The sequence below is a fragment of the Caretta caretta genome, chromosome 15 (assembly GCF_965140235.1).
Source record: "Caretta caretta isolate rCarCar2 chromosome 15, rCarCar1.hap1, whole genome shotgun sequence".
NCBI lineage: Eukaryota > Metazoa > Chordata > Testudines > Cheloniidae > Caretta > Caretta caretta.
In genome coordinates, this window is record NC_134220.1 from 13,721,620 (window position 1) to 13,729,149 (window position 7,530).

Genomic DNA, 7,530 nt, shown 5'->3' on the forward strand with positions numbered 1-7,530 from the left:
TGCTTTTGAAAATTCCACTACGCAACTAACTGCATCTTCAGGTGCCTAAATATCTTTGAAAATCTACTTCATTTGTGGCCTTGAGTCTCCATGATCAGCTGTGCTGGCGAGATCTCCACGCTGATCAAACAGGAAATGAAAATTCAAAAGTTCCTGGGGCTTTAACGGGGAGCAGCTGTTTCCTGTGTACCTGGCTGACATGCAGTGGAGTTGAAAGTGCTCTCCAGAGCGGTCACAGCGGAGCACTGTGGGACACCTCCTGGAGGCCAATTTATTCGAATTACACAACACAGTGTCTACGCTATCCCCTGTCGACCTGTGGATGTGCAGTAGTACAGTATGCAATAGGCTGGTTCAACTGCTCATTTTGGGGGTTTAAACCTTCTCTTCTCCTCCTGCTTTTTGTATTTCAGTGAAAAACAAACCTGAGGCTGCGTATTATCAGCAAATCTGTTCTGTGCCCTCTTCTGTTAAAGAGGAATCAGCCATCTTACACCCGCTTCCCTGACTCTGCCCTGCATAGACCCCAAAACAGAGAACTCCAGGGGAAAACTACTCTTCCATTCAAATGAGCTGCCTGAAAAGCCTTCCATCTTTCAATACTTGAAAAGTGATAATAGCACAAAGGCTGCAAAATAACTGTTTTGAATTAATGCTGGCATTTAAAGCGTTAGTGAAGAGGAAGAATACTCATGATGAGTAACTTTGATAGGGCATGAGAGGAAGTGCTGGGAACTAAACAGCAGCAACTCCCTGTCCCTGGCTGCTATGGGGAGGAGTATACCTTCAGGGGAAGAGCTAGCAAGAAGGTCCTGCTGTACTCTGCATGTATGTGTGATCTCATGTTATTCTCTAGTGGCTGGCAGAGGATAAGGGAAACACTAATATCACTGTCGAAGAGATCTTCTTTAGTTCAAGTGGTAAAGGCCCATGTTGGTGGAGCTGGAGTTTCTGTATGTGCTTGTGTGAGTTTTCTGGTAATTGTACCCGTTATCTGCAGCACATGGATTTGTTACAATCCTTCTACTAGTTCTGCAAAAGATATGTGTCTTAAGGGCATATTTTCTTACCTTTGATACAGCTCTCATTGTCCTTTCTGTCTACAAGGAGGTGGCATGGAGAATCAGGGGAAAATGGCAACATGACCAGCTGGATTAGTGCTGAGTTTGCACTGACAGCCATGAGAATGGGGTAGAGGGCTTCTGCTTCCAGAATTTAACTGAAATAAAAACAGTGAGGTGAGAGAACCTGAATTTCAATAGTCCGTGACAATATGTGTATGTAAATATGGCAATATAGTTTCATCTTCTAGTAGCTGAAGGCCCAAAAGAGAATATTAGTGTTATTACTGCTAGTGTTAAAGGCAGCACTCAAGCAGTTATCTGCTGCTTTCTGATCCAAGGATGTTTGTGTTCCACTCGGGACAGAGTCCTCCCTTCAGCACCCAATCAGGAGGTTAGTTCACCCTTTGTACTGAGTCCGACACAGATGACTGTTGGTGTGCTTGTTGTAACTGTATGTACATTGTTGCAACAGTTATTTGTGGACCTCAAACACCTATAGTGGTGGTTCCTTGGTACAGGTCCCAGCAAGGAAAATTCTTCATTGAAGAAACATGTGTTAATGTGAGTGCATACATGCAGGTCCATCTTTGGCTGTGTGTTGGTGTGAGTGTGTGGATGTGTCTCTGTGTATTTTTTTAAACACACTTTGATGCACGTGGGAATTTCAAGGAATTCCTTGTCCCCTCTAACAACAGGCAAAAATCAGATTTACAAAAGTCGCATATATACTACATATATCCCAGTAAGGATTTTGATTTTCTTTATTGAACTGCCCATTGCACATTCTTCATCCCCAAACTCCTTTGCTAGAAAGCTTGTGGTTATTGATACAAACTCCTTGAGGAATGTAAAGTATCATATTTCTGTTTCCATGTCAGCTGATTCAGCCTGCCACAGTCTAGCTGCCTGGGATACTCTGAAAATATGTATTAAAAGCAGTTGCTAAATTGCTTTTTACAAGTGGCTTGTGTTAACATGTTCCTATATTTTAGTAGAAGAAAAAAATGAAATAAGCCTCACATCTCATTACCTCAGTCCAATGCTGAATATCCTACAAATGTTCTGATAGCTACGGCAGTGGATGTTGTTATGGTGATCACCCTAGGCAGCTTCTGGGGAGCACATTCTCCAGCACACAGCGAGCCTTGTGATTTGTTGGTACATTTTCCATTTGAAATAGATGGACCTGGCTATGGTGTTTTTGTTTTGTAGTAGGGTAGTGTAGGGGGTAGTGATGGAAAGAGATATGAGGGTTATGCTATAAGATATTTAGGAGCAATGCTGAGCCTCAGTTTGTAGATGTCTATCTGACAATAGCTCCAGGCTTGGGTAAATATTTTGTAAGCATGTTCCCTTGGGACATTTGTTCCTCACCCAGATGGCCTTTTCATTTCATATTTCCTACAGCAGACTACTACTGCTTCATTCCATTTCAAATCACAGATTTCAACAGAGACGCAGAATGCAGCGGGCTTTGAATCTTGCTCAGACCTGACCCCAAAGTCTTCATGCAATTATAGCTGTATTCCATTGATTTGATGATGTCGTTCTCTTTCATCTTCAGTAACACTTTTTAAAGAACCTGTCGTACAGAAAGCAGTGCCTGTCACAGGCAGCAGCAACAGGAACCTCGAGGTTAGTTTTCCAGTCAGTCCGCATGTTCCTAAATACACTGTGCACGTTTTGACCTTTTCCCCTGCTTTGCTGCACTCGTTGTATAGACTCCAGTGTAAAGAGAAGGATGTACAGAAAAGCGAAAGGAAAGGTGGTACATTATGAACTGTAATTATTATTGCTACTATTTATTTAATTAAAACTGTATGTGGCAACGTAGCGCGGTGTGATGCTTTACAGAGCTCTTTAAAAAGTTGCAGGCACGGATTCTCAGCCATGGTAGGACCTCTTTGCTGCTGCACAGAGGAATCCTTCAGTGGTGTCAGGTGGCTGTTCTGGCTCCTACACCTCCCTCCCACACCCAATATTATTTATATAGTCCAACAGCAGGAAGCTCAGAACGGCCTGTTTTAATTATATTTGTATTAATATCCTGCCTATAGCAGAATTTCTAGTACTTTGCCCAGTCTATTTTAAAACACCTGCAGAAGGAGGGGCTTCCACCCCCTTTCTTGGGTGACCATTCCAGTCTTACCGATCTCACTTTCAGGAAGATTTTTCTTCATATTCATCATAAATATCTTTTTTCTATTTTTTATGTTATTATTTCTAGTTTTACCCTCTGATACTGCTCTAAACAAAAACAACTCCTTTCCATCTCTTGGTGTTTACAACTTTCAGGTAATTACAAATAATTGTCATGTGTCTCCACCCATGCCATCACTCACCCAAACTCTCTTAGCTCTTTTAATCATTTCCCCCTAAGTCAATCCCTCTGGCTCCTTAGTCCTTTTGTTGCCCTTCTCTGAACCCCTTTGGCTGGTGTTCATCTGTCACAACTCATTGCTTTAAATGAAAGAGGTCTCAAATCCATTTTTCACTATTTCATTTTTTTAAATTATCTGCTAAACCAAACATTGAGATATTTGATCTCTCGGATATGACCTCCTATACCACTGTTTTAAACCATATTTGAGTTCAGATAAGAACTGGATTGATTTCCCCCCGTTACTGAGTTTCTGCAACACGGCTTTAGAACAGCAAAAGGAAGGGGAAAAGTAGTGCATTAATACTGTTCGGAGAAAAAAGAGAAAAGTATACCAGCTTGGTGGCCATCTCAGCTTGCAGATCAAATCTCTCTTGATGGTTCCTTTAGGTTTTGTGGGAACAATCACACTTTATACAGAGAGGGGGTTTAGATAATTTTTCAAAGCATGAGTGCCTTCTCTCACTCACTGTCTTGTTCACACCCTTTTTGCCTTTTCATGGAGTTCTTGTTATGCAGTTTGTTATTATCATGGTGGTTACTGATGAAACTGCCCATAATGTTGATGGGTCATGATCCGTTTGCATTCAGTCCAGGTCATTTGGGAAGAAGATGTATAAAGAATGCTGACAAATGATATGCAGCTGAAGGAGCTGGGTAAAGGGCAATAAAAGGGCACTGATGAAAGCCACTATCCAGGGACTGGTATAAACTAGAATGGACTGGCTGAGAGTCTGATAGCTTATTTCACAAGACTTTTGTTCTGGCTGAGATTTTATTGCCTTGAGTAATCAAGCAACACCTTCCAGCTAAAAATATTGGTAGGCTGAGTGCAATGGATGCGGGAGAAGGGAAAATATTCCTCAGCTTTGAAAAGAATGTAGTATATGCTCACAGCTGCACCCTGAAGAACTCAGGGCTACACGGGTGCCTTTTTCTGAGGAGGGAGAAGACTGTGAAGTAAACATGAGCAACTGCGGCAAAAATTCACAAGAGGACATGCTTATAACGAGGGAAAACCATAAGTGCAGCCATTATTAATAATTTTAAATATTGTATTACTATTATTTGAATAATTTGAGTGTTTACAATTTACATTTTTTATTTTTTCCAACGGTCGTATGGAAATGGGCAGCACATAAAATTCTCCTGTAAAGTACCTAAGAAAGCTCTGCTCTAAGCATTATGTGGCTCTAAATGCAAATTAGCCCATCAAGAATGTTTCAAAACTTTTATAATTTTAAAACACTTTTTGGTAAGCCATATTCTCACCTGCCCTGGAAAGGTTCTCAAGGGCTTCTTTGTGATCTATGTAACTAACTGTTAGGATGAAGTCTTGATTCAGATATGGGAAATGACCTAGGTATGTGCGCACACCGCCTTTTGAAGGGTTAGCCACTAGTTTAAAAAGACTAGAGTTCTCTGTCTGAAAGAAAAATTCAACCTTTAAGCATGTAGAGACACTCTGTATGATAGATGGTGATGAAACAGAATATCTTAATGTCTTTATTTTTGTCTGTAATTCTAGATAGGGCCTCTCCTTAAGTAACCTTCAGTAACAGTTCAAATTAGGTAAACTGCTCATGTTAGGAGAGCCAAGATTAGAACTCAGTATTTCTGTTAGCAGCGTGTGTTCAGAGGCGAAGCTGCTGCACTTGGTTCATCAGAGCCAGATTTTGTTTTTCAGGATATGATAGAACAGTGGCTCTCAACCTCTCCATACTACTGTACCCCTTTCAGGAGTCTGATTTCAGCTCTGGGCAGGGCTTGGACTTCGGCATGAGCTCCAGGCAATGGGGCTTGGGCTTCAGCATGTACCTTAGCTTCATGAGGGCCCCTGCTTGCCATTCCCTAATGCCAGCCCTACACTTGCAACCCCCTCCCCAAACCCTTCCCGTGACACATACCCCCAGGAGTCACCACCCCTAGGTCGAGAAACACTGATGTAGTGTAGAGAGCAGTATAAACAAGTCATTGTCTGTATGAAATTTTAGTTTGTACTGACTTCGCTAGTGCTTTTTGTGTAGCCTGTTGTAAAATTAGGCAAATATCTAGATGAGCTGACATACCCCTGAAAGACTTCTGCGTACCCCCAGGAGTACATGTACTCTTGGTTGAGAACTACTGCGGTAGAAGCTCAACTGATCAGTTTAGTATTTGTCAGAGGTGTGTGTAGATGCGTTGGGAGTTGTGTCTAAAGGAGAGATAGTTGCTGATGCTATTTGTAACTGCTGCTCTCTACTGTGGTTGTTGGAAATTGATTTGGAATGATTGTTGCTGCCATTTATTTGTAGGCATTAAACCAAGTTATGAATCTTTGATAGTTAAGTTTTTTAAGATGTACGTGTGTCCAAAGGCTTGGGCAATGGGCATACAGTGTATTAATATTGATCTACATATGTAACTTACATTTTTAGTTTATTGAGTTCTTTTAATTGATTATCAGTTAACCAGCCTGTTAAATGCTCTGAGTAAAATGTAACCATTTAACAATTTCTGTCTGCCTCTGCTTGATTGCTCTAAAGGCAACTGCTTTCTAGTGAAATTCAGAAAACGCTTTGAAGTTAGATGTGTGTGTTTTTCTGCAACATGTGCACTAAGGGAGATGGTAATTACATACAGGAAATTAAATGAACATATGATCATTCCCAATCTGGAGTTTTTTGTAAATGCTGCACGGAAAGCTTCATCTTCTAGTAATGTTAGGCAGGTCTTGTAAGTAGTGCGAATTCAGCATTGTAACCACAGGTTATAAATGTGCAGCTAAGCAGCAATAAGATACGTCAAAGTATATTTTTGGTCAATGAAAGCCAGAAAGGGAGCATTGTGATCATCTGGTCTGACCTCCTGTATAACACAGAGTGTAGAACTTCCCCAAAATAATTCCCAAAGCAGATCTTTTAGAAAAACATCCAGTCTTGACTTAAAAATTGCCAGTGTGATGGAGAATTGACTGTGACCCGTGGTCAATTGTTCCAGTGGTTAATTACTCTCTGTTAAAAATTTACACCTTATTTCCAGTCTGAATTTGTCTAGTCCAACTTCCAGGCTTTGGATCATGTACGTTTTCTTGAAAAGCCCATTATTAAATATGTATTCCCCATGTAGGTACTTACAGACTGTAATCAAGTCATCCCTTAGCCTTCTCTTTGTTTGGCTAAATAGATTGAGCTCCTTGAGTCTCACTATAAAGCAGGTTTTCTAATCCTTTCATGATTCTCGTGGCTCTTCTCTGAACCCTCTCCAATTTATCAATATCTTCTTGAATTGTGGGCATCAGAACTGGACACAGTAGTCTAGGAGTGGTCACACCAGTGCCAAATCCACAGGTAAAATAACCTCTTTATTCATATTTGAGATTCCCCGTTTATGCATCGTAGGATGGCATTAGCTCTTGTGGCCACAGTGGCACGCTGGAGCTCATGTTCAGCTGATTACCCACCACAACCCCCTCAAATCTTTTTCAGAGTCACCACTTCCCAGGATAGGGTCGCCCATCCTGTAAGTATGGCCTGTGGTCTTTGTTCCTAGATGTATACATTTATATTTAGCCATATTAAAACACGTTGTTTGCTTGTGTTCAGTTTACCAAGAAACCCAGATTTCTCTGAATCAGGGGCCTGTCCTCTTCATTATTTACCACTCCCCCAATTTTTGTGTCATCTGCAAACTTTATCAGTGATTATTTTGTGTGTTCTTCAAGGTCATTGATAAAGATGTTAAATAGTGTAGGGTCAAGAACCAATTGCTATGGACCCCGCTGGATGACAATTCTCCATTTAGGGGTACCTTTTGAGACCTGTCAGTTAGCCCGTTTTTAATCCATTTAATGTGTGCCATGTTCATTTGCACTTTCTGTAGCTGAAATCATGAAGTCACACTTGTCTGTGGTGTGGTTGTGCACATATATAATGTAGCGAGGTATGTTTGTGTGCTACTATACAGCTATGCTGCTTGCGTGTGCCAAGTAATCTTTCAACTACATAGTCAGATAGAAGAAATCAGGGGGGACAGTAGTTAGAAACTCTGATTTTTCTTTACTCCTTTAGTTTTAACACATCTATTTAAAATTATTTTTGCTACACT

General features: G+C 40.9%; 1 long non-coding RNA gene across 1 annotated transcript; it reads left to right on the forward strand.

Annotated features, from left to right (window-relative positions):
- Positions 1-2,211: 2,211 nt before the first annotated feature.
- LOC125622941 (uncharacterized) lies at positions 2,212-5,937 on the forward strand. The gene is made up of 3 exons (XR_007352860.2): positions 2,212-2,699; positions 3,292-3,359; positions 4,036-5,937. It is a non-coding gene; the product is annotated as an uncharacterized LOC125622941 (long non-coding RNA).
- Positions 5,938-7,530: the final 1,593 nt, after the last annotated feature.